Source organism: Oryx dammah, unplaced genomic scaffold, assembly GCF_014754425.2.
Source record: "Oryx dammah isolate SB20612 unplaced genomic scaffold, SCBI_Odam_1.1 HiC_scaffold_9, whole genome shotgun sequence".
NCBI lineage: Eukaryota > Metazoa > Chordata > Mammalia > Artiodactyla > Bovidae > Oryx > Oryx dammah.
This window is the reverse complement of record NW_024070193.1, coordinates 46850323-46876936: the sequence shown is the minus strand read 5'-3', so window position 1 is coordinate 46876936 and position 26614 is coordinate 46850323. Positions and strand designations below refer to the sequence as shown.

The 26614-nt window shown below is 46.9% G+C and overlaps 1 long non-coding RNA gene across 1 annotated transcript; it reads right to left on the bottom strand.

Annotated features, from left to right (window-relative positions):
* Positions 1-5627: 5627 nt before the first annotated feature.
* On the bottom strand, positions 5628-25067 carry LOC120867785. Its single transcript, XR_005722012.1, has 3 exons — positions 24972-25067; positions 22333-22336; positions 5628-5637 (listed from the first exon to the last, which is right to left on the bottom strand). It is a non-coding gene; the product is annotated as an uncharacterized LOC120867785 (long non-coding RNA).
* Between the last annotated feature and the right edge of the window lie 1547 nt (positions 25068-26614).

Genomic DNA, 26614 nt, shown 5'->3' with positions numbered 1-26614 from the left:
ATCATCTTTGTATTTTCTGGCTGATAATTCCCATCCCCAGCCCTGAAATAAACCATTTCTCCAAGGAGCCTTGGTTTGGGGAATAGTATTTAGAAACTGCGAGCTGGGAGCTGGGTGTCTCGAGTTAGTTTGAGCATGAATTGTCCAAGGCTGAGGTTGACACATTTAGTCTAGTTCATGGCTGTGGGGCTCTTGGACCTTTCTCTTGCTTTCCAACTCTCTCTTCATGCAGAAGCCCAACCTGAGTGATAAGGTAGATCTCTGTAATCTTGGTGCTGAAAGATGGTGATCAAGTCATCAATTGTTGGTTCTCATTTGAACTTGTAGCCATTATGGTGGTTTTTTGGTTTGTTTGTTTTTAGTATAAGAAAAGAGTAAATTATCTATGGTTGACTGACATGTCTAATGCATACAGCTCTCCCGTTCCAAATAACTGACAGAGTGCCTGACACATTGAAGGCTTTCAATAAATGCTTTTTGAAGAAATAAATTACAAAAGCATCTTTGTGTAAGTAGTTATTGCCTTCATCATAATTCATGCTATAACTTAATGTCACCAGAAGACTAAGCAGTAAATATATTGGGATTCATGAACTATAAATTGCAAAACAGCCCTCACTACATACTAAAATACAGACAAATAATATCTATGGATCCTGGTTTGTTTATAACTGAACAGGCTGCTCCCACAATGGTAGGATTACGTTAAGGACATGAAGAAAAGATTTTCTTAAAACATTAAGCAAATGTACATTTGTAGATGGGCTTCTCTGGTGGCTCAGATGGTAAAGAATGTGCCTGCAATGCAGGACACCCGGGTTCCATCCCTGGGTGGGGAAGATCCCCTGGAGAAGGGAATGGCAACCCACTGCAGTATTCTTACCTGGAATTCCATGAACAGAGGGGCCTGGCAGGCTGCAGTCCATGGGGTTGCAAGGAGTTGGACCTGACTGAGCAACTAACACTTTCACTTTCACATAGATAAGTGCTTGTTATTAGCAAAAGGCAAATGAACAGCATCAGAAGTGACATGATTAGTCTTTCCTTATTGATGAGGAAGTGGGCAAAATTAGGACTGTTTACAGCTTTATCTTATTTGTGCCTAGATTTTAAGCAAGTGATATTTCTATGAAAAACTGGTGATATTTCTAAGAAAAAGTGGTGTGAGAAAGCACAATGTTAGCCATGGAAACGAAGGGAATAAAATGAAATCCTGAGTCATTTTTGGTCCTCTAGCTGGGTGTACATAGACCCCAAAACCAGTTCGATCTGGTTATATTGGGATCAACTGAGACTTCTGACTTTTCTGGTATGAGGATGATCCAGGGAAAGGGTGAGCCCGGTTCAGATCGCCACCCTCAGTTTCCTCCCATTTGAAAACAGATTCACCAGCTGTGTGTTAACAGTTTACATAGTTCATTTATCATCCTCTTTCCATATATACCCTATGCACACACATACATAAATGTATATACATGTGTATGTATGTATGTGTGTATATATATATAAAAAATATATAAATGTATATATATATTTTTTCTGAATCATTTGAGAGTAGTTGCATGCCTCATGTCCCTTCACTCTGAAACACTTCCATGGGTATATCCAACAGCAAATATATTTTCTTCCTAATATCAACATAGTTGTCAGATTCAGAAAATTTGACATTTATCCAATACTATTTTCTAATTTATACTCTGCATCCCAATATTGCCAGTTATCCCATTAATGTTGTTCATAGCTATTTTTATTCTAAGCCAGGATGACACATTGTGTTTAGTTTTCATGTCTCTCTGTGGTCCTGTAATTTGGAACAGTTCTTCAGCCTTTCTTTATCTTTCATGACCTTTACATTATGTAAATTTGGTTTCTATAATTTGGTTTCCTCGTTATTAGATTCAGATTATACATTTTGGCCATGAATATCCTAGAGGTGATATTACATCTTTCTCAGTGTAATTGTGGGTTGACTTCACTGTGGATGCTGTGAACGTTGATCATCTGGTGAAGGTGGTGTCCATCAGCTTTTTCCACCATTAAATTCCTGTTTTTCCTTTTGTAGTTAGTAAGTACTTTTGCAGGAGACGTTCAGGATTTATGTAAATATCCTTTTCCTTTCTTGTCTGTATCATCTCCCTGATTTTTAATCTCTCTATGTATATAATCTGTGGAACAAAAGACAGAACATGAATCAAGTTTTATAATTCTATTGAATTCTCCTTGGCAGGTGAAATGGCTGCGGAATGCCAGCAGACTTCAGACTATTAATTCAGTAGACTGACAAAAATGCCAATCAGGTGAAAGCTGCCAAGTATTTTCAAACAGAGCTATAAACAACCCCAGGGGAAGAAAGAATAAATTCAGGTTGAGACTGGAGCTCCTAAGTCTTCAGGTCACAATTGTCCTGCTAATCAGAGCCAGGTGAACCTTGGCTAAGATGACCCTCTAGGTGATCCCACAGTATTCTTAGGACTGGGAAGACCCTCCATCTCTCTGCTGAGTTGCTATTTATTTTCAAAATGTATTTAGCTTCCCAGGCTCAAGTTCTTTCCTGAGGAGAAGCTTCACCTCTTCATGAAGAACCTTTAGACCTGTGAGGGGTGTGTGTAGGTCACCTCCACCCTGACACCCTCCAATACTTGGCTTGATGGGCAGAGAGGTCCCCTGCCTTCACTGGACTTCCGGGTCTGGGCTTTTCTGGCTTCCCCATATTCACTTCATTGATACAGTGCCTTTTGGCCTCTCCAATGAGAACTTTCATTTTATATCCATTGGTCATGGATCCTTGATGTACCTCCTAAGAAAAAAAAAGATAATTCAGAATGAAGATCCCTAGTTGGGTGATTTGTTAGTGATAAACTGATGCTGGATTTTCCTAAGTATCCATGACCCCAGGGTGGAATTATTCTCATAGCTACATAACAGTACAGTTATTTTCATTCACTTCTTCACTGGCAAGGAAAACTAATGCCTTATGGGCTTACATGGAGATTCATATACAAAGAGAATATTCATAGCATTAGTCATGAAGAAAACTGATAGCCAGAGTTCTTTAAGCTAAAAAACAGCTGTTATGATGGCGAGAGGCTGAAACCTACTTTTATTGGAATATAACTAGTATACACTAAAATGTGCTTATCTGGAGACTTTGATGAGTTTGGGCAGTTATGTGTATACACCTGTGTGTCCTCAGCAAGACAAGATGTAGAACATCTCAGTTATCTCCGAACGTTCCCTCCTGCCCCCTTCCAGTCACCTACCACCCAGAAGCAGGTATATTCTAATTTCCATCACATCTCTCCCAGCAAGGCATTCTAACCACTATTTTAACTAGTTTCTCAAATGGTTGGTTTTGCCTGTTTTTAATCTTCATGTAAAGAGAACCATACTGTTTGGGGATTTTCTTTTTTTTGGCCGTACCACAAGGCACGTGGGATATTAGTTCACCAACCAGGATTGAACCCCGATCCTCTGCAGTGGAAGCGCAGAGTCCTCACCACTGGGCCACCAGGGAAGTCCCCTGTATGTACTGTTTTGGTGTCTAGTTTCTTAACATTGTCTGTGAGACTCATCCATTTGTTTGTTTGTTTTTAAAAAATTGCTGTGTAATATTCTCCAACATTATGTTAAAGCGAAATCCAAATACATCATTCCATTCATAAATATCTCAGTAGGTAACTTTAAAAGATAGGTAGTTTTACAAACCCTATATTATCACATCTAAAAGAAATCAGCACAGATGCTCTGACATACTTCTGAACCTCTGTCTGAGGGGGTGGGGAATGTTGAGGACTGTGATTCAGGCTGGATCAGGAACACAGGGAGTTGGGGGGTGGGACTTGCTCAGGGCAGAGGGGTGCGGAGTGGAAGGAAAGCATTCATGAGCCTTTAGTGAGGTCTGGGGAAGAAAAAGTCACAAGGAATGAGGGGGTGATGTCATCCCGTGGTCCAGTTTGGGTCATGAACACTGCAGGCTCTGGGCTTGCTAAATGTATGTGGAATAAATGAGTGACAACGTCAGTGACCTGGGATGGCCAAATGCCCTGTTTTCTGCTCATTCTGCCTTTTAGTCTTGGGTTCCTAGCCTCTGAACCATATACCTTAAGAAACATTTATTCTCCTTATGTGTGTTTATTATGCTTAAAGATTCAGCGAGCCTACCTTCAGACACACAGCATCTCTCAACCCCAAATACCTTTTCTTCTCTTTGTTTAGAATGAGTCTTTATTCACATCCCCTGTTCTTGCAGGGATTTGATTTTGGCTACAAGAGATTGGTCCCGTTCCCAGGTTATCGTGAATCTGCCTTCATACTCTCTTTTCTTGTTCATTAAAAACCATGCTCTCCCATTTTAATTTTCTATTCCATAAATGGTGTGCATTGGTCCAATCCAACATGCAAATCAGTGACAGCACATTTTCTGTTTTTGGTCTATTTCCCTGCGCCTAGCTCTCTCTCTGCAGCCCTCCTGCTGTTTTCCTGCCTGTGTGTTCTTTTATCCTGTTGATAGCTTTCATTTTGGTCTTCCCTTCGCATCTGGCCCTTCCAGCTGGGCTGCGGTTCTGCAGTTATGCACTGCAGTTGGACCGTTCAGCGATTGGACTCTTTCCAGTCCCCGCCAAATGCCGTCTCTTTCTGTAGCAGGAAGATGAGCTTAGGATGTCTTTCTTATGGTACCCTGGATGATGTATTTTGCTTTGGGTGCAAAAGCCCATACCAACTTGAAATGGCTTGATTTTCTGTTGTTGTTATTTGAGATATATAGTTGAAAAGACAGGATTCCTGTCTTCAGGAAATATAATATCATGAAAATATCAACATATAATTATATGTAAAATATATAATGGGGAATAGAGGGCATGGATGATGTGGTATGTGGCATTTGTAGAAGAATGAGTAATTCAGCCTACCTACTCCTTGCGGGGTGAGGTAACATGCATCACTATGCTCTCAGCTAGGTATCTTTAAATTTCTTCTAAAGAAAGGCCTTTAGTGAGGGACTCCTTTAAAGGTGTACATTCGTGGAGCTCCTTTAGAGATCGAGTGCAGGTTCGATCCCTGGGTTGGGAAGATCCCCTAGAGGAGGAAACGGCAACCCACTCCGGTATTCTTGCCTGGGAAATCCCATGGACAGAGGAGCCTGGCAGGCTACAGTCCCTGGGGTCGCAAAGAGCCGGACAGGACTTAGTGAGTCAACAACAACAGGCTGTTCTGCAGGAACAAGCAGCCCACCCTCTTTCAGTGGCTTAAGACAGTAAAGGTTAATTTTTTTGCTCATATTCAGGTCCACGGTGGATTCCTCTGATACTGTACTGCATCACTGTTTTCATGACAGTACTCTGGTGACAGAGTATTCACCACCTGGCATGTTGCTGATCACTATATCAGAAGGAAAAAAGAGCACAATAAAACTTGCACAAACTCTTGAAGCTTTACTTACATGTAAATGGACTCACTTCTGCTCTTTTTATTGGCCCACAGGGCAAGAATATATGATCTTATAATCCAGAAGTTAATTTATCCAGAAGGACAGAATCTGGACTTAAACCAGATCTTATGGTTCTAATGCTTTATCTCTTATAACATAGCTGTCCCAAATGATACTTAACATAGTATTGTTTCATTGACTTACTCTTTCTATAGTTTTCGGTTCTGAGGCTGGAATATTCCCTTATTTGTATTTCATCAGTATGGGCCAGATACCTCGTGTACAAAGAATTTATTTAGGGACTTCCATGGTTGTCCAGTGATAAAGAATCCACCTCCCAATGAAGAGGATGCAGGCTTCAAGCTCTGATTGGGGAACTAGTATTTCACATGCTGTGGGGCAGCTAAACTTGGGCCCTGCAACTACCAAGCCAACACAGCCATAAATAAATAAATAAACAAACCTTAAAGCAATGTGATTCCAACTTTAAAAAGGAATTTATCTCTTTAGCATACCTGTTTATTTATATATAGATATGTATATTAAATTTCTCCGTTTCCAATTTAGAAAGCTCTGTTGGAAATGAATTTTCATTAAAGTGGTACAAAATCAGAAAATAAAATATGCTTCAACACATTTTCCAAAATAATCAACACAAACCCAATGTGAGAATCAAACAATTAATACCTTCAGAATTAGCCCCAGATTATTAAAATGCAATTATACTTGGAAAAGTAACCCAGCAGGGGGGCCACATTTATTTATTTTTTCTCATTTTCACAGTAAATTTTCTCAGTGTGCAGGGACACTGCCTCCACACTCTCCTCCTGATAGCTGAACAAAACCCAGCATTCAAGGATAAGACGATTTATGACTTCCTATATTGATTTCAAAGAAACCAATCAGATACCAATCAAATACAGTCAAATACAGCTTGCAGGGGTGTTTTATGTGGCTCACAAGGTTTACAGTTAAACATAGTTACCTGCCAATACTTAAAAGTCTGACATACAGGTTTGAATTTGCAGCCTTTTTTGGAAAACTGGAAGAGCTGGCGACTCTGGTGCTATTCCCCTGTGGCAGCACTTGGCGGACCAGCGGCTGCCCCTTAAGGAAAGCCACGTGCCCTGCCACTGGACACGTCCCTTCCGCAGCATGCAATCCCCCACCCGCCCCTGCCCAGAGCCTCGTCACTCCTTTGAGATTCCCAAGTGAAGACAAAGAGGAACTGAGGCCTTTCTCAACATGCTTCCCGCCCCCATTCTCTGCAGCCCTCCCAGCCCCAGCTGTCAGAACTCTCTTGATGCACTGAGCTACCCGGTAGGTGGCGGTGGTTGTTCAGCCACTCAGTCGTGTCCGACTCTTTGTGACCCCATGGACTGCAGCATGCCAGGCCTCCCTGTCATTCGCTGTCTCTCAGAGTTTGCTCAAACTCGTGTCCATTGAGTCGTAGGGGAGTCGTTGCTCCGTAGGGGAGCCTCCCTAAGAGCTGCCTGCAGGGCTGAGAGCCAGATGCCAGAGCAGCAGGCACCCGTGGACTCAGCCCTGGGCAGTGTGTGCACATTCCCTTGGCTCCTGTCATGGACCTCAGGCGATGCCTGGTTCCTCCAGTCTTGGGGCCCTGGCTTGCCTTTCTGCTTCTGCTCTTGTCAAGGGACAATCCCCACCTTGTTTGGCTCCACAAACTGTGTGGGCTCTTAGAGATGGCTGCAACCTTCCCTCAGCTCATAGCCTGGCCACTTACTCTGGCTCTGTCCACCCCTTGGGCTCCCAAGTGGGCTTGGCACTGCTGAAAACATTTATTGGCCTAAACTTTGTTATTTGTTTGCATTGAAAATATCTGAAATGGTATCTTAGCTTCAAGAAGCTGAATGAATAACTGACTAATGGGACAGAATAGAGTCTGACCCACTCATAGTCCCCTGATTTATGACAAAGGTGACCCTGTGATATGGTGGGAACAAAATGGCCTATATTTTTTGGTTTTTATTTATTTATTTGACTGCACCGGTCTTAGTTGCATCATATGGGATATAGTTCCCTGACCAGGGATCGAACCCCAGGCTCCCTGCATTGGGAGCGTGGAGTCTTAGCCATTGGACCACCAGGGAAGTCCCCCAAAATGGTCTTTTAAATAGAAGTCTTGGGTCAACTGCATAGCTACATGGGGAGAGAGTCTAGCTTTACCCCTGCCTCATGTATACACAAAATGCAGGTGGATTTCAGATCCAGAATAGAAAGGCTTCTGGAAGATGACAGAGAACATCCTCACGACCCATTTGTTTATTCCGTTCTGTTTTTTCAGCCATTCAACACAAAGAGGGATTGAGAACTTACTGTATTCTGGACTCTGTGCTGAGCAGCAGGGACATGAGAATAAAGAAGAATCCCCTCTCTGAAAGCGCACACAGTTTCGTCGCATGAAAAGAAATGGAGGATGCCAACGAAGCATGCAGGAGCCGGAGCAGCGTGCTGTGTGAGCCAGAGATGGAGTACCTAGTCCAGCCCAGGGGACTGGAGGGCCTTTCTGGAGGGTGGTGGGTGCATGAGGGAGGGGTTAGCTGGGAGGAATGAGGCAAAGAGATGCCAGGCTGAGAACCCAGCATCTACAAAGGCAAGGAAAAACGGGCATAAAGATTTCCGCCTATTTTTTCAAAACATGTAGAAATTTGCTTGGCTTGTTTGTTGGATTCTTGCAGAGAAATATCACATGTTTATCTGAGCAGCACATTCACCATGACAGACGTGATGCGTTGTTGAGGCTGGGTCTCATCCTGGTTACACAGGGGGGCAGGCGGATTTGGAGAACGTGGGTGACTTACCGAGTCCACCTAGGTGGAGACGGTGAAATTAGAATTCAGGTATTTGGATGCTTACTTTTATACTCTCTGCCACACCAGGTGACTGCTGGTTCAGCTCCAGCCAAGCCTACAGGAAGTCAGAGTCCCGTGGGCTTTATGAGCAAGAGGAAAGATGCTCTGGGCAGTCTTGGGCTGGGTTTAGAATTAGGCAGTTAGTGCCTTCAGGCTTCCCAGCATGGTTAAAGCTGAGGAATTGGCACAGGGCAGGATATATGGACAGGTTCACAGAGTACCAGGGCCACAGGTGTGCTGAGTCCGAAGTGTCCATTTCCCATGCGATGACTCAGGGTAGGCAGGCGGCCCTAGAAGAAAATGCACACGCGGCGCCATGCCCAAATCTGCCACTAGGTGGCGCCCAGTTGCAGGCACAAACGGGCAACTCGGCGGTGGCTACAGCGGCACAGAGGGCACACGAATGTAGTGGGATCTCTGACCGAAATGTGAAAGTGTGAAGCGGGCGGGGAGAACTGGACACGTGAAAGATGATGACATCTATGTGTGGGCCTTCCAGGATCTGCTCTTCGGCCTCATGAGATCTGAATGCCTTGAGACTAGCAAGGAAACCCTGCCCTGTCTGCACACAGCTGGGTTTGGACTCTGGAGAGCTCATGGAACCCCTCCTCTCCCCCACAAGTGTAAAGACAGCCCTGTGCCTGCAAGACCCCAAATGAGCATGGTGTGATCACCAAGGAGTGTCTCTAGGTTTCCTGATGGTGAAATGCTGGATGGCCTTATCAGACCTCCTCTCCTTTTCTGATGTTCCTGGCTTGCCAAGCATCGGGCAATCCATGTGGATGACAAGCAAGGCTCTTGGCACTTTGAAACCTGTTTTCTCCTCTGTGATGTGGGCATGATTACAGCTTGAGCCTCCTGGAGCATCACGTGAAATAATAGAACCGAGGGCACTTTGGCCATAAGTGCTTACTGCAGCTCTACCTATGGTCCCAAGACTCCTGTTATGCCATTTACTCCTCTTCCTCCTCTGGGATAACATCAGTCATGTGCCAGACACAATGCTGAATGTTTCATCATTCAGAAACCTCCACACAGTACTTCTAGACTCCCAGCCGGCTAGTTAGTAGCAGAAGGAGGCTTCTATCCCAGGCTGTGGCTTCAAGACTTAGCACTCCCCAGTATCTGAGATGGCATCTTCCAATCAAAGAGATATTGCTTTAGTGGGAGACAATGTGTCTTATTGTCCACATTTTCATTTATTAGCAGATGGAGGCTTCAAAGTCCTTTCCCCTCTGTGTCTATACAACTGCAGCCTCAAGGCTCCTCTTTGGGCTCAGTGGTACTTCAGTCGCATCTGCTTCTCCCTCCTGGGGTGGAGTGGAAGAGAGGAGGGTGGTGGGAGGTCTAGAAAGGCAGGATGGAGAGCCCTGCTCTGGGCATGTCCTGCTGCGGGGAGAGTGGATGAACGGAGGGGTCTGCCCACCCCAGGCACCACTTGGCTTCCTTAGGGACAATGACATTTCCAGGTATGTTCTCAGTGACCTGTTTAGATCCTGTTGACTGGAGTCACGCTGAGAACAGAGAATTGGAAGATACAGGACATTCTTCCTGAGGCTGACGGCCTCCTCACCACCTTGGAGCTGTTACCTCCTACTTTTCTCTTCTCTGAAAGGCCCCAGGGTGTCTGGGAGCCTCCCAGGTCCCAGGGCTTCATCTAGGAGATGAGAGAGTGTTTGCACCAGCTGGGCATTGGACCAGGTACCTTTTCAGCTGTTTTGTAATTTCACGGAGGGATGCCTGTGTTAATAAGGTACCTGGTCAGCATCTGAATTTTAAATTCATTAAGAAAGAGTGAGGGGTGTGAGGGGTATTAGTCGCTCAGTCATGTCTGACTCTTTGCAACTCCATGGACTGTAGCCTGCCAGGCCCCTCTGTCTGTGGGATTTCCCAGGCAAGAATACTGGGGTGGGTTCCCAGTCCCTTCTCCAGGGCATCTTTCCAACTCAGGGATCAAACCGGGGTCTCCTGCATTGCAGGCAGATTTCTTTACAGTCTGAGCTACCAGGGAAGCCCAAGGAGGGGGAGGGGATGTGTTTTGTAAGCGTCTCAAGTTATGGCAGCAGAGTTGAAGGATGGACAGGACTGAAAGGGTGCTGGGATTCAATGACTGGATCACATTCATTTGTTTTCATTAAAGTGTAAATGACTGATACGTTATACAACAATCCTTAGATTTTACCCAGGGACTGTGAACAAGGCCTCTTTCAGCCACGTTCTCCAGACGGCACTCCCAGAAGTTAACACAAGGAGCTGCACTGCTGTGGGAGATTTCTACCCCAGCTCCCCGCTGTGTACTCTAGTAACCCAGCCTCCTTCTGGGAGGAGGTGGCTTGAGAGGGTCAGCCAGGCCCAGGGTGGGCCTGGAACCCTGGCTCAGGGATCCCTCCCTCGAGTGGGTGCTCCCCCTGGGGCCCCATGGGCACCTCTGGCCAAGTGGTACCGGAAAGTTGGCCCCTCTCCCTGTCACCGGGGCAACCTGGCGAGGGAGTGGACCGGGAAAAAAACCTCCTACCAGGACAACTCCAAAGGCCAATATTTAGTCCATGGTCAGGTCCCAAGTCCCAGTTTCCAATTCAGCACGTCGACCCCTGAGCATAAGGGCAGTGACATCCAGGTGCCAAGAGGTAGGGAATCAACCAAATATTTTCTAAGGGCTTTCCAGATGGACTCTAGGCAGGAAGATGAGCCAGTGGTCAGGTGACTGCGTGGTGATGTTGCCGGCAGAGGGAGGCAAGGGTGGGCAGTGTGGTAGAACTCAGAGCAGCAGGCACCCCGCCTGAGCGGTCAGGGGAGGAGACAGGGAAGAACTATCTTGGGAAGGTTGATGCTTGGTGACAAGTTCGAGTTAGGCAGGTGATGAAGGCTAGAAGGGGTTCCAGACAGAGGAGCTGCTTATGCAAGCCCATGGGAGCCCTGGGCTCAGCAAACAGCCCTGCCTTTGAGAGAAGCAGCCCCGTGGAGAGGTGGAGCCTAAGAGGTGAGTGAGCCACTTTAGGGACATTCAGGAAAGGAAGGAAAGCCCACACAGCATCTGAAGTCAACAGCACCAGGGAATTGCCTGGTGCCCCAGTGGTTATGACTCCATTCTTCCAATGCAGGGGCCATGGGTTCAATCCCTGATTTGGGAACGAGGATCCCACATGCCTCGAGGTGTGGTTCCTCCCACCCCAGACTAAGTCATCAGAACAGACAGAAAACCAAACGCTGTCCAGAGCATCCTGTCCAGTCCCTGTGACCTGGGGGAGCAGGCAGGCCGGAGGGCATGGGGCACGGCTAGGCTGCCTGGGGCAGCGGGGCAGAGGTCCTTTCATGCTCCACTAAACATGAATCGCTTGTGGGGTCCTTGCCACGCCTGGCCCCTTCTAAAGTTCACTGATCCGGAGCGTCCGGCACTGTGATCTGTAACCGCAGCCAAGTGGGATGTCTCTGGTCAGGGGTCATCTTGGTGTGATGTTTACAGAGTCGGTTCCTGTGTGTGTGTGTGAGGAGGTCACAGCCCAAGACAGCCATGGCAGGAGGAGAAACTCAGGACTGTCAGAAGATTCCAGGGTGGCCAGAATGCTCCGTGCTCTACCAAGCCTCCCAAAGCCCCGGCAGTGCGGGGTCTCCTTAATTACCCCCCCCCACTCCCCACGCTCAGCCTTACAGCAGAAATAGCCTCCCTGAGTCCCGGCCACTCCCAGCCTGGCCCCGTGGGCCTCACGGGCAGGGCTTCCTCCTTGCTGGTCTGGTCTGGTGTGGATAACGCAGATCCGGTTACATCATTCCATCTTTCCCGAGAAGGGGCATTCCGGCAGTGACAGGCACAGCACACAGGTCAGGGAAGGGGCAGCACTGTCAAATGCTGATACTGAACAAGCCAGTTGCATCCACTGGGCAAATCACTCAACTTCTTGGAACCTGTACTTTATAGGGGCAACATCTCCACCTTGCAGGGTTAGGCATTGAATGAGAGGATGTGTATAATGCTGAGGCGCAGGCCCAGTGGAGTCCTTCCAGCCACGATCTGGCACCTCACAGAGGACCATTCTCCAGCCACCTTGGGCCAGGTGGTCAGAAAGTCTCCAGCGGCTGGCAGAAGCCTGCCTCCACCTTAGGGTCCCCAGGCTTGGCCGGCTTCCCGGGTGCCCTTCCGCTCATGGCCTGCAGGGGGCAGCAACAGGACACGCAGCCGAGTTCAGGCCTCTTCCCCACCAGGCAGTGTTTTCCTTGCTGTCTGGGATAGAAAGTTCTCCAATTGCATCAGTGAATGCAGCTTGGGTCGATTTGTTTTTAAATGGGTGACGTTTGAGATTCCTTTGTGAAAGCCCTTCACATCTGGCATCCAAAGAAAATCATCAGTCTAGACTCTCAGGCTGATAGCAGCTTGTATGACATTTGGGCCTGTTTTCCAGTAAAAGTGCCGGCCGGCTCCCAGCCCCAGCCCCCGCCCACGCTCCCGCCTTCTCTTCTTGTGACCTTTTATCTCAGCAGGAGCCCTGACTAGAAAGAGGGTTCTGGAAATGTGGTGTGTTTCTCATTAAGTTTCTGCGTCCAAAAAAAAAAAAAAAAATTTCACGTGATGCAAAGCCCCCCCCCCCCCCCCCCCCTTCTTTCTTTACCCCTATGTATCTCCAATAACTCCTGCTGCTTAGGTTTTATTTATTTTGAGATGACTGAAGATGGAAATTTTGTTGATACCCAGAGTTAAAAAAAAATCTGTCTCTCAGATCTTGGTGATATGCTTGGGTCCCTTTTCCTTGCTCAGCCTGGAGGTGGTCACAGAATTCCAAACAGAATTAATCCTCTTGCAGGTCCGACAATCCCCATGGCCTTTTTTCCAAACCTGAACATTTCTTTCTTGAAAACCTGAGACTGACCTGGGAGACTGTATGGGATGAGCAGGCCCAGGGTTCTGAGGGGCCCTTAAGGAACCTCTGGTGGCTCAGATGGTAAAGAATCCGCCTACAGTGTGGGAGACCTGGGTTGGAAAGATTCCCTGGAGGAGGGCATGGTAACCCCCTCCAGTACTCTTGCCTGGAGAATCCCATGGACAGAGGAGCCTGGCGGGTACAGTCCACGGGGTCTCAAAGAGTCGGGCACGACTGAGTGACGAAGCGCAGCGCAGGGCACAAGGAGCCTCGGGGCCTGGAGGGCGCCTCCCTGCTCTCAGAAGGCCACTGGAGAGCCAGGCCCCCTTCCCTGCGTATGCTGAGAGGCCTCCATCTGAGCCCAGCAGTCTGGGGCAGCAGAATTGAGACAGAGGCGAACAGAAAGAGAGCGGAGGCCACAGGTCCTGATGACTCCAGGTCCCCTATGTCTTCTCCAGGGACCAGTGGGCCTACATTTTCCCTGGAGGCAGCCTCTGTGAAAGGTGAAGCCAAGGTCAGAGTGTGTAAGCTGGCGTGTCTCAGAATAGGCTCACAGTGTGGGACTCGCCTGGCGGCCCAGTGGTTAGGACTCCACGTTTCCACTTCCAGGGGCCAGGGTTTGAGCCCTCATCAGGGAACTAAAATCCCACAAGCCTAGAGGGGAGGACAAAAAAAAAAAATTAAAAGGCTCAAAATAGGCTTCGTTCCTAAAGCAGAGGCCTGTGAGAGCAGGGATTGGGTCACCCCTGTGCAGGTAAGCAGTCCAGACGTGGAGGTGCGAACCCGAGGTCACTCCTCAGCTGGTCTCTGCACTCTGAGCCACTGGGATGCCTCCTCCCTCGGCCTCTCACCTTGACCTCAGCGGTGGGAGGGACTGGCCTTCCATCTTCCCTTGAAGAGCAACAGGGGCCCAGAACTCATGGGTCAGCATCATCCTCTGCTTTAGGGTTGCCCCTTCGCTGTGCCCCCTAGGAGGCAGACCCCAGAAGGGCAGGCTGACAGTCGTCTCCATGCTTGGCTCTCGGCTGACTTCTCCGCTTTCTTCCTGGGGCAGCATGGCACCCTCTGTTGTCAGCAGTCAGAGAAGCCTTCAGCATCCAGCTCTACCTGTATGAGATTCGCCTCTGAACCGCTGGGCAGAAACAAGAAGTGGGCCATCCACTTCTAGTCTGACTGCCACTAGCTCCCCAGGGGACCTCAGGCAAGTCCCTTCCACCCTCTAGCTGGTCCTTGTCCTTGCCACCCGGGGCTGGATCTGATGTTTGCTAAGCTCCCAGTTCCTAGAGCCGTGGAGGGGTCAGTGCACAACTGCCCACAGTGGCCTGTTTTTCTCAGGAAAGCTCAATGGGCCTACAGCCAAGCCCATTATTTCCATACCATCTGGGGCTGCTTTTGCAAGGTAACAGCAGAACTGAGTCGTTGTGACAGAGGCCGCATGGCCCTCTAAGCCTAAGATATTTACTGTCTGGCTCTTTACAGAAAGAATTTGCCAGCTTCTGGTCTATGACTTCAATTTTATTTTATTTTCCCTAGGGTGAGGCAGAGTTGTTCCCAAAGGCACAGTCCTTTTGTTTTGATGATGGGTCATTTGAATGAGGCAGAAGAAGCTCTTCCAGGATCCTGGCCAGAGAGCAGGTGAAGGAATCAGTATTAGTCAGGCCAGGCCACTGTAACAAATACACAAAGGCTAGGCGGCTTTGACAACAGATATTTATCTTTTCACAGTTCTGGAGGCTGGAAGGCCAAGGTCAAGATGCTCACAAATTCAGTTTCTGAGGCCTATCCTGTTGGCTTGGAGGCTACTGTCTCGCTATGTCCTCCTCACATGGCCCTTCCTTGGAGCGTGGGCATGGAGGGTAGAGGAGGAGGTCTGGTGTCTCTTATAAGTTCACTAATCCTCTTGTATCAAGGCTGTAGTCTTATGACTTCCTTTAACCTTAATTACCTGCATAGGCCGCATCTCCAAACCACAATCACACTGGGGTTGGGACTTGGACATAATGAATTCTGGGGAGACACAGTTCAGTCTATAACAATTCTAACCCTTTGCTCGGGAGACTTTCTAATTATGCCTCCCTGCCAGATGGGGAGCCCACAGCTGTGGAGGGTCAGATGCTGGCTCTGGGTCTTCAGTTGGATTTTCCAGAAGCAGACCTTGAGATGAAGACTTAGGTGCTGGTGATGCGCTGAAGACGGGCTCCCTAGGGTCAGGTCAGGGAGTCTGGAGGGGCAGGGCGAGAGCTCAGGCGTAGGCCCACAGCAGGTGGCTTCATCCTGCAGGGAGCGGGGCTGTGGGTTCCCTCCTGGAGGCTGGGACACTGGCACCCAGCAGTCACTGGCTCAAGGGTGCCTTGGGGGACATCACCTCCCAGGCATTTCCAGTCTCTACAGGTGCGGGCAAAGCAGCTCTAGTCGCCTGAAGGCGGTCCTTGTTGGGAGGTGCAGGCGTCAGAAGTAGGGGATTGTGCAGCAGCTGCAAAAGGGATTGGAGAGGGTCTGGGCAGGGCGTTGCCTGTGCGGTTACACCCTGCAAGGAGAAGTCTGAGACGACAACAAAACGTTTATCCAAGAGTGCAAGGCTCAGTCTGGGAGGAAGGATCTATGCCTTTGGATTCTCACATTCCTAGCCCTGGCACACAGTAGGTGTTCAGTTACGCCTCAGGGCTGCTTGCAGAAGAGTTGGAGTGATGGATGACGGGCTGGGTCAGGCGTAGAGGGTCACGGCTCTCCTCACGGCTAGGGCCCCTGCCCTGAGCCTGACAGTCCAGAAAAGCTTAGGGATTGACCAGTCACCAAAACAAAGGCCTTTTGTGAACATGGGTCTCAAAGACTTTCTTCACAACACAGGGTAGGGACTTCCCTCGGGGCCTAGTGGTTAAGGTGTCTGGCTTCCACTGCAGAGGGCATGGGTTCAATTCCTAGTCAGGGAACTAAGATCTTGCATGCTGCGTGATGCAGCCAAAACACATGCATGTGTGCGTGCACACACACACACACACACACACACACAGAGCACAAGGGAGTAGTCCTTTCCTAGGGGTGGTGTGAGGGGAGGGCCATGGAAGCGCTGGGCAGGGTGGGTGGGAACAGGCTAATCGCAGGTAACCTGAGTAGGATTTTGTTTCTAACTTTTTTTTTTTTCCACTTCAGAACAAATAGAATAGTGGCTGATTTCACATGTTTTTTGGTCAGTTTTGTCACATAGCCTTAATTTTTTTTTCCTTGGGGAGTATTGAACTGAAAAACTATTAGAAATAATGAGAGTTCAGTAAGGCAGCCAGTCACAATATAAATGTACAAAAATCAATAGCTTTCCTATTTCCCACAGTAACCACTTAGAAAAAAAATAATGGAAAAGAAAGATCTCGCTCACAATAGAAACAAAAAATATTTATCACCTCAAAGCAAACTTGTAGAAGACACACATCCTGAACCTTCGTCTCTCTGCCCCAGCCACCCCACCGTGGTGGGAGAGACAATCGTTATATAACTATGAGCTCGGTTTCCTGGCCCCTACCCCTCAGAGCATAGCGGGTCAGCGTTTCCTTGGCTCTCTTGGTGGGAGGTTTTTGTCTCTTTGGAGGCATTTTGAAGATATAAGCTCATGACAGCTTCTCTGGGCAGCTGCCCAAGGGCGGCTGGGCCTGCTGGTTGGCCGTTGTGGTCACCGTGTGTGGTCACCCAAGCCCAGGGCCTGGCCTGGACCAGGAAGCCATTGGAGGGATGCTGTTTCCTGGAGGGCCGGTTGACTTAGACAGGAACAGGGCTGACCACTGCTCCCACTCGGGGAGGTCTCAGTGATCAAGCTGGCTGCGCCACCATAGGTGCGGGACACAAAAGTGATCATTGGAAGGAGTCCTTCCTGTAACCAGACTGGTGTCTTGTCTGGGATGGAGCGAGGTCAAGGAAGAAATCCCAGGAACATTCTAAGCCAATTTCTGACTTGGGTGGAAGTGTTACATACACTGTTGTTGCTTAGTCGGTAAGTTGGGTCCGACTCTTTGCAACCCCATGGACTTTAGCCCGCCAGGCTCCTCCATCCATGGGATTTTCCAGGCAAGAATACTGGAATGTGTTGTCAATTTCTGCCTCCAGGGGATCCTCCCAACCCAGGGATCGAACACTTGTCTCTTGCATTGGCAGGCAGATTCTTTACCGCTGAGCCACCAGGGAAGCCAGTTACATGCGTCAGTCAGAGTGCTTTTCCTTTGTAACGGGCAGAGAGCCTAGCTTAACCTGCTCTTCCCTCACCATGTGCCAAAAGGATATGAATCAAAGCAAGAGGATTCTGCGCAGACCCCCCTGGTACAGGGCAGACATCTTGACTGCCCACTACAAGCCCCTACGGCTGCCCAAGGAGCCTGCTTTGCCCATTCTTATGGTGGGTCGGCAGTGAAGGGTACCAAGCCCCTCCAAGGAGCAGCCTGACACAGCAGCAGGAAGAGAGGTGGGTCAGCACCTCAGCTGTCGTGCTCCTTGGGCAGGATGGCCCTGAAGTGTGTACCCCCACAAAGCCTCCCACAGTGCCTGAATGGGACTGAGCTCAAGTTGGCCTTTAGCAGTTACCTGCTCAGTAATGTATATTCTTTTCCTGTCTTACTGCCCCAGTCTCCTAGTGATATGTTCTGGGACGACTGTGAAATAAACTCTTTGCATATGCATCCTTTTAGAAGGCGCCTCAACTAAAACAGAGAGAGAGATTGATTTAGCCTCGTATAACTGGAGCCCAGGCATAGATTTGGCTTCAGGTAGGGTAGGATCCAGAGGCTCAGTTAGAACTTGCTCTCTCTCCTCCCATTACTTGGTTCTGCTTGCTTTCCAGGCAGAATTTCTCAACATGCTGGTTCCCAGCAGGCTTATATTCTCCCAACTAAACCACCCTAGCAGAAAGAAGAAACTCCAAGCAAATCTTATTTTTCTTTACTTATTTATTTAATTTGGCTGCACTGGGTCTTAGATAGCAGGTGGGATCTTTGATCTTCACTGTGACATGTGGGCTCTTTAGTTGGGGCATGTGAGATCTAGTTCCCCAAACAGGGATGGAACCCAGGCTCCCTGCATTCAGAGTGGGGACCGCCAGGCAAGTCCCCCAAGCAAATCTCAGAACTAAGACCCACTGGTCTGGCTTGCAGTCTCTGAGCCAGCACTGAGGCCAGGCAGATGGAATGGCCTGATTGCCCAGTCCCGAGTCAGCTGCCTGTGGCTCTCTGTCAGGCCTTCTTTATCCACTCCCCTTCTCCCCCTACCCACAGCACCTCATACACTGGAGCGATCAGAAGCAGGGACCAGGGACTTGTGTTTTGGAAGTAAACGAGGGCAGACACTTACCTGTGTCAACCTGCCGATGTCTGTTTGTAGGAGGGAGAAGTCTTGAATGTACCTGTCCCTCTATAGGAGACTTGCTAATTACCATCAGACAGTACTGGTGACCCGTTTTCAGAGAATCTGTGGGTAAGCCAGGCCACCATTTTCCTCAAAGTTATGAGAGAGAAAGAAAAGAACATCACATCTGAAATACTGCATCTGCTTTTCATACTCATGATTCCTGTGGACGAAACCAGTCTTTGATGGGAAAATAGAAGGTGAGAAGAGGGCTCATATCTGGAGATTAACTACTGTGTGCTAGGCAATATCTTAGCCCTGTGTGGTTGGGATTCATTTAACATGAACCCCACCTGCTCCTCTTACTGATGGACGGACACAGAAATGAGGAGATGTTAAGTCAGGTGCCAAGAAATCAAGATAAAAATTCTGAGCCTGGACTGTTTTCACCCCTCGGCCATGGTATTGTCAATATTTTAGATGCTTTCTTTCAGAAAATGGGCTTCCCAGGTGGTGCTAGTGGTAAAGAACCTGCCTGCCAATTCAGGAGATGTAAGAGACTTGGGTTTGATCCCTGGGTTGGGAAGATCCCCTGGAGCAGGGCATGGCAGTCCACTCCAGTATTCTTGCCTGGATAATCCCATTGACAGAGGAGTCTGGTGGATGATAGTCCATGCATGGGGTTGCAAAGAGTCAGACTTGACTGAAGTAATGTGGCATGCATGCACCCTTGGAGAATGGTGTCAGAAAAGGGGTGTGTGCTCTTCTGGTTCTATGAGTCCAAGTACCTTGATATTGGAAAGGAGATACTTTAAGCGAGTGGGGCACAGTTATATACACATAGTGTAAGAATCACAAGCAATCATCAGTGCCCATGAAATGACAGGGAGCTTAATAGCAAAGAACTCGTTGTGTGTTCAGACCAGGCTGGAGAAGCCGATCTGTGTAGTTCACAGTGCAGACAGGAAGAACCAGACAGCTGGTCTCCCAAGAGCAAGGACTCTGCCTGCATGTATTATGACTTTGGGTCCAGCACCCAGCCTGCCACACAGTAGGTGCTCAGCACTCACCTGGTGGGTGAATGAACAAATGGGTGCATGTTGGTGGCTTAAAAAAAATGTTACTTTCCAAATGTCTTTCCATGCCGACAAAGAAATCATTTCTACTGGCTGCATAATAGTTCCTAACAGGTCCATTTAACACTGGATTGAACTGACAGTTCAAAAGTGTTTGATATATTTAACTATTGAATTCCCTGTTTTTGAACAGTTGGATAGTTTATATCTTTGTTTTTGTTTATTTGTTCAGTCGTGTCCATCATTGCTGTGACCCCATGGACTCTATAGCCCACCAGGCTCCCCTGTCCATGAGATCCTCCCAGGCAAGAATACTGGAGTAGGTTGCCATTTCCTTCTCTAGGGGATCTTCCCAGCCCAGGGATTGATCACATGTGCCCCTTGTTAGCAGGCTGATTCTTTACCACTGAGTCACCAGGGAAGCCCAGTTAGTATCTTCGGAGGATATTTAACAATACTATGAGTAAACATCCTTGCACTTAAATTTTTGCGATTTTTCAAATAACTTTCCTAAGATATATGCAGAAAAGAATTACTTGGCTAAATAGCAGGCATTTTTAAAGGATTCTCCACCCCCCCCCCTTTATTTTTGGATACGCATAGCCAAATGGATATCCATGTATAATAAGAAAAAATGTAATTTACTTTAAAAACAAAACAGATTTGTCCTTGACACAGTCTTGGGCTAGACATAGTACACATTAGCACTCTGAAGCTAATTAGTTCATTTTTATGGATTCTTGTTTAAGAGAAGTGAGGCCCTGGGTGAGGTTGGAAAATCCTCTGTTTGCTGTTTATTCCCACCATCCAGTCGTGTGAATCTCTGTTGACTCTCTGGAGGGGATGAGTGCCTTGTCTTTGGGCTGTGACGCCGTGTCTTATGGAGCTCACATCTTCCTTTGCTTCCTCTCCACCGCATCACCTCATTAGTGCCTCGCACAGGATCCAGATTCCAAAAATACTTGTGGAATTAAGCGTTGGCAAGAGGGTGGGAAATCCAGACCCGCACACACTGTTGGTGGGAGTATTAATTGGTACAGCCACTTTGGAGGCAGTTTGGCAGCATCTGTTAACATGTAAAATGTGCATACCCTGTGATTCAGCAATTACAGTTCTCCACATCTTCTCAAGAGAAACTGTTGCACATGTGCAGATGTTCACTGCAGCACTGATCTTGAGTACAAAACCAAAAGCAACTCAAATGTCCATCAATAGGGGTATGTGATTGAAAACATTCCTGTCCTGTGCAGTAGTTCAAGAGGGTGAAACAGACCAGACTCCTGTGCAGTAGTTCAAGAGAGTGAAACAGACCAGCATCTGAAAAGTGGATCCTGTGAGCCAAATCCAGGCCAGCAGACACATTCTATTCACGTTGCACAATATTTTTGCTCCATACAATCTGCAACTGTTTTAGTAGAGTCTATTCTTGTTATCTGTGGTAGTTAGGTTCCATAAAGTCACTGTGAACCCTGAATGAGGGAATATAGAACAGTTACTCTCAGGGAAAATGCAGGAGTAGGTTTCTGTGAGCCAGTTTTGTCCACCAGCAAATTCATAGCTTTGTTTTGTGTGTGCTTTGTTTAGAGATAAATTATTTAATATGCATTATTGATTCATTAATACTGAACTCACAGCCAACAGTATCATAACTCATGCCTGAACAAAGTTTATCTAACAGATGTATTTTCTCCATAAGGTGCATCACAGCCTTCTTGCTCTTAGGAACACTAGATTGCCCTTCAGGACGTAACTCCAGAGCCATCCTAATCAGTGAAATTACCAACAAAACGTGGCACAAAAGTGTGAACAGAGTGACATTAAATAGACCACAGAAAGGGCATTTGTGTATAGTCTGGAGGATGAATAAAGAAGGCAGAGTCCCCTTGATCAGCCTCATCTAGGAATATGCAGGGTGGGTGACTCAAGGCTTTTGCCATTCTTCACACGTCTGTGAATGACCACAAAAACACTGAGGGTATTGATTTTGGGGTTACTAGTAAATTTTAGTGAGTACAGAGATCCACAAATAGAGAACCTGTAAATATTAAGGATTGGCTGTATGCATCTCTAAAATATAAGACCTCTTTTAAAAACATAACCTCAATTACCATCTTTGCTCTTAGATTCCTTAACATTATGGAGAAGCCATCAAAATTCACATTTTCCCAATTGTCTTATTAAAGCATCATTATGAATCCGTGGATTTAATCATAGCTGACATATTTGAATTCATTTGCAAAGATTATTATGGTTCATTTTATTATTTATCTTTAATATTATTATTACCCATGCTCAGATCGTCCCATCTTTGGCCAGTGGGACTTTTTTCAAGCTGGCATAACCTCAGTAGGCTTTGATAATTTTCTTTCTGATACAATTTGATATTTAGGATCCTCTTACTTATTTCCTGTTCCGGATCCAGAATTAGCTATTTCTCCATGCAGCATTGGTTCCTTTCGTGAGCAATGGTCCATGGGGACCCTGATATGCATGCTATGGGTGCTCACTGCTATCAGCACTGTCAGTTTCAACTGGGCAACACAGGAAGTACCTGTCTGTCTGTGTATCTGTCCACCTATCTCATCAATCATGAAATACATGATGAATTTGAACCTATGCTTCCTTTCAGTTTCTGGATTATATGGCTTTTACTCGGTTCTTCTAATAGTTGCATTTCCTTCTTCCCACACCCAGAATCTGTGTTCTCAAAAACAACATGAATGAGAAAATATCATATGATTATTCAATAGTTTTATCTGACTTTGCATTACCCATATGACAGGTCTAAAATAGCAGAACCAGAGTAATATCATTACTGAAATCAGTTACTCTGTTGCTGTTTTTTAAAATTTATGTTTCATTGGTGGAAAATTGCTTTACAATATTGTATTGGTCTCTGCCGTACATGAACATGAATCAGCCACAGGCGTACACATGTCCCCTCTCTCTTGAACCTTCCTCCCACCTCCCACTCCATCCCATCCTTCTAGGTTGTCACAGAGCGCCTGATGTGAGCTCCCTGCATCGTACACCAAATCCCCACGGGCTCTGTTTTACATATGGTCATGTATATGTTTCCATGCTGCTCTCTCAACTCGTCCCTCTCCTTCCCGCACTGCGTCCACAGTTCTGTTCTCTGTCTGTGTCTCCACTGCTGGCCTGCAAATAGGCTCATCAGTACCATCTACAGTCCTTTCTGTACTTAGGAGGCATCCCACTGGGAGTGTGCAGTCAAGTGCTTATAGCTTATCTCTGTGTACTTTTGCTACCAAAATGGATACACTGTTAGGTTCATTTATTTCATTTTTTATATTTTGGGATTCACATTTTAAAATTTAATGTTGTCTTAATAGATGTAAAAGAATTACACACCATCAAAGACATATCTAAAAAGCAAAATATGTGTAAGTAAATCTAGCTTCTATCTATCCCTGTCTCATTTACTCTATACCTTTCTTTATCCTATAGAGAACCCTAAAAACCTTTTTGTGGTTTATTTGTCCATGGAAAAATAGAATTAAATCAGAATATATTTATATCTGTATATTTCTTCCTTTATTATTTATATCTATATATTTCTTCCTTTATTATAGAAATAGTAGAATATGGCATTTTTCTGCACTTAAAAATCACTTTAACAATGTATCTTGGAAATGACTCCATAGTAGGAGATATAGACGTTCCTCATTATTACAATATAGTTATATATTACTCTATTACTCTATCATAAGGATGTATATAATGTATTCAATCAGTTCCAGACTGTGGCATTTTAGTTGTTTTCTGTCTCAGCTATTATAATTTGTGTCCTTGGACATCCCTCTCTCTCTCTTTAATATTTATTTACAACTGTACTGGGATTTTTTTAAGATTTATGTATTTGGGCTTCACTGGTTCCTTGTTGCTGCACAGGGGCTTTCTCTAGCTGCGGTGAGCAGGGGCTGCTCTCTAGTTACATTGTGCAGACGTCTCATTGCCGTGGTTTCCTTTGCTGCAGAGCACGGGCTGTAGGGTGCGCGGGCTTCGGTGGTTGCGGCTCCCAGCTCTAGGATGCTGGCTCAGTAGCTGTGGCACATAGGCTTAGCTGTCCTGCAGCGTGTGGGATCCTCCCAGACCAGGGATTGAACCTGCGTCCCCTGCGTTGGTAGGTGGATTCTTTACCACTGAGCCACCAGGGAAGCCCCACGTATCTTTTTTTTATAGTTTTGCCAGTATATATTTGAAATAGATTCCAAGAAGTATGACTATTAGATCAAAGAGTAAATGAATATGTAATCTCGCTAAATATCTTCAAATTTTCTTCCGTAGGGGTCGTTCCATTTACATTCCTTCTAGCGATATGTAAAGGTGCTGGTTCTTCCAAAGCCTCATCAACAGAGTGTACTGTTGAACTTTTCGAGTTTTGCTCATCTTTTGGAGAGGTGAGAAACTGTATCTCAGTATAGTTTGCATTTCTGTTATTATTGCCCAACTTTTTGGAGGAAAATACCATGTATTGGTAACATATAAAATAATACATTTCAATTTCCTTCTTTCTTAAAAAGTGAATGTAGCTGCCCCAAATCAACATTTCGAGCTGGGGTGACTGGCGGGGACTGAGTCCAGCTGTCCACGTTAGATGGGCGTGTGGTTCCTGGTTTAATACAAACTCCACTCTGCCCTCACTGGATTATAGAACCTGCCTTTCCCTGTCAGTGTTCGATCTGTCAGCCCATCCCTTGACTTGAAAAGGAGGTCTAACAGGTAGTTCTCTGTTGCCAGCAATGCGGCACCAGGAGCATCACAGTCACAGAACCGCGGGGGCCTCTATCACGGTGAGCGTTTGCTGCCCCGCCTCGGGGGTGGCTGGCTGGGTGCCTGTGCTGATGTTAGCTGGGCTCACTCACGTCTGAGGGTTCGGTTAGCTGTCAGCTGATCTAGAGGAGTTCTGACTGGTTGTAGAGCCACGCAGAGTGGGGTCCCATAAATGCAGAGCATAGCGTGTACTGGGTGGTGCGCGCTTCGTCCAGACGCCACTCGCGCAGGAGCCCTCACTGCTAGGTTTATGGGGGGCTACGTCCCCCTTGGAGCCGTGTGCTCCTCCCCTGACGACCCCCCCCCCCAGCGCGCTAGCCTCAGACGTCTGCTCGCGGTCAGTAAGGACTTTTGCTTCTACCAGGTCCTTTGGCTCTGTCAGAGGCAGGAACGTGGTCTCGTCTGCTGAACCATGTGGAAGGGCAGAAGGACGGCAGTAGTAACGTTGAGCTGAGGAGAAGAAGGCTGAGCTCCCGGGGAGAGGGATTCCTGTCAGCTGTCCTGACCACGTCCGGACTCAGACTGCAGCTCTTCCCTGGGTCTCCAGCCCGCAGGCCCGCCCCGCAGATTCTGGACTTTCCAAGCCTCCACAATTGCACGAACCAATTTCTTTATTTTTTATTACTGGAATATAATTGCTTTACAACGTTGTGTTAATTTCTGCTGTACAATGACGTGAATCAGCCGTATGTATACATACTTCCCTTCCCTCTTGGACTCCCCTCCCAACCCCTCTCCCAACCCTCATCCCATCCCTCTCGGTCGTCACAGAGCACCAAGCAGAGCTCCCTGTGCTTTATAGCAGGTTCCCACTAGCTGTTCATTTTACACATGTCAATCCTAATTCCACAATTCCTCTCGCTCTCCCCTTCCCCATCTGTGCCCACTTGTCTGTTCTCTACGTCTGCATCTCTATTCTTGCTTTAGAAGTGGGTTCAGCTGTCCCATTTTTCTCAGTTCCATATCTATGCATTAATACGTGATGTTTGTTTTTCTCTTTCTGACTGACTTCATTCTGTGTGACAGACTCTAGGTCCATCCATGTGCCTACAAATGACCCTATTTCATTCCTTTTAGTGGCTGAGTAATATTCCACTGTACATATTAATATATGCATGACCTCATTTCTTAAGTCTGTCTCTCTGTACACACACACCCTGCCGCTTCTGTTTCTCTGACTAATGCAGAGTGTTAGCGGCAGAAGGGGCTTCAGCCTGGGTTGTTGCTTGTTTCCTTCTAAGGCAGCTTAAGAACAGATAAACTTCCCCACAGTGAGACTTCATTTCCTTCAGTTTTATATGAACAGATGACTATTCCTCACGTAAACAAAATGCTGCCTTTATTTCTTGTCTATTACAATTCTATTCTTAGGATTCCATCCCTTCTTGTTCCGTGTTGCACTCTGGAGATTTCTGGAATTAACTGACAATGTGGGATCTCAGCACAGTGTTCTTCAACTCCCAGGTTTTTCTCCTGGTGGGTTGAATGGGGTGGTGAGAGAGTAGGACAGAGGTAAAAGAAGTCTTTTCACCCTGCCACAAACCTTTAGAGGCTCTTTGTAGTTATACCCCTCAAAGATTTAGACCTTCCCTAAACTCTATTTATTTTCAGAAACTGTCCTGGGTTCCAAGGCAGGTTCCATTCAGGCCAAACCCAATAAAAGGGATGGTGCAGCCATAAGAATACATTGAGCCATTTTGTCTCATTGAACCTACTCGAATTTAGCTATTTATTTTTGGCTGTGCAGCATGTAGGATCTTAGTTCCCTTTCAGGGATTGAACCCACCCCCCTGTGCATTGGAAGCCCGGTATCTTAACCACTGGACCACCAAGGAAGTCACCACGAATTTACCAGAATTTATACTCAAGTCTCTGAGTCTCAAAATTGGGAGGCTCTGTGTGTCTTGGATATTCTGAGTTTTGTACAAATGGCACCACTGACACACAGGCCTGACTCATCCTCCAGGATCCCTGAGCGCACACGAGAAAGATCTCAGTAGCCAGACTCGGAAAAGGAGAGGAAGAGAGGGCACAGCAGGCAAGATAGACTCTGCGTTCAGCGGCAGAGGCTGGGCTGCTCCTCTTCCTATCACATTATTCTGCAGATATTCCACAGAGTGTTTGTTCTAAACGTCCTTTGATTCGGCAGAGGCACCTTGGCATCATGGGGAACTGGCATCTGGGAGAAGCACTGAAGGTGCTTTGCAATGGGGGCTGATTTCTTAAATGCTCATAAATTCTGCACGCTGTGCATACAACCAAACACAT